Source organism: Leptosomus discolor, chromosome 8, assembly GCF_034619465.1.
Source record: "Leptosomus discolor isolate bLepDis1 chromosome 8, bLepDis1.hap2, whole genome shotgun sequence".
Lineage (NCBI taxonomy): Eukaryota > Metazoa > Chordata > Aves > Leptosomiformes > Leptosomidae > Leptosomus > Leptosomus discolor.
In genome coordinates this window covers 4,399,001-4,399,841 of record NC_141398.1, presented here as the reverse complement: position 1 = coordinate 4,399,841, position 841 = coordinate 4,399,001, and positions in this window count along the sequence as shown.

The window sequence follows — 841 nt, the reverse complement described above, 5'->3', positions numbered from 1 at the left end:
GCATGAAGCATGCATTGAGTCTCTCTGAGTGGCTTTGTGCTTCTCCCGTGTCTGAGTACCTCTGGTGCCCCCTCAAAATGCTCTGTCCAAAAAGCTCTGGAAGTTCACTTGCCACTAGCATTTTAAATAAAGATAACGACAAGCTTTGTTTTGTCCTCACCTTACCTACCTTCCCTGTTCCCTCTGACATTAAAATAAAGCCTAGGTGGGAGCAGAGAAAAATTCTGACTTGGCTCACTCAACTAGGATACACATTTACCCCAACCATTCAAGGAATTATAGGGCCAATAGCACCAATGTCATTAGGAAAAAATAAGAAGATTTTAATACCGTTAATTTATTTAACATCGGCTTTTACCTTTACGTCAGTTGCAGCAAGCCTATTTTTTTAGAAAGTCCTGTTTTCGCTCTCAGGGAGGATAATGCGCCGCACAGAAAACATTAGCCTGTTGGGAGCTGCAACACGTCAGCTGAGGATTGAAGAGAGGGAGGCCCCAGTTGCTGAAACACACACGTCTGAGTGGGCGTCGAGTGGGTATTCTTTACCGAGAACACATCAGCCGAGAGAGGGAGCAGCAGAAATGAAACGAGATACAAAGCAGGAGCTCGAGAGAGAAAGAGGTACGGCCCCCTCTTCAGCTTCGGCTTCCAGCGTTAGCTCAGTCTTTGTGTAAGGGTATGATGGATGATTTATCTTTTCTTAGAAGGTCTCTCCTTTCTTTCCGGGACTAGAATCTTGCTGATTTTAGTTGCTCCATGTTGCAAAAGTGATATCAGACGTTAATGGCCTGGAAATCAAATCTGAAGATTATTCAACAAAGACTCAGGTAACGGCAAAGGC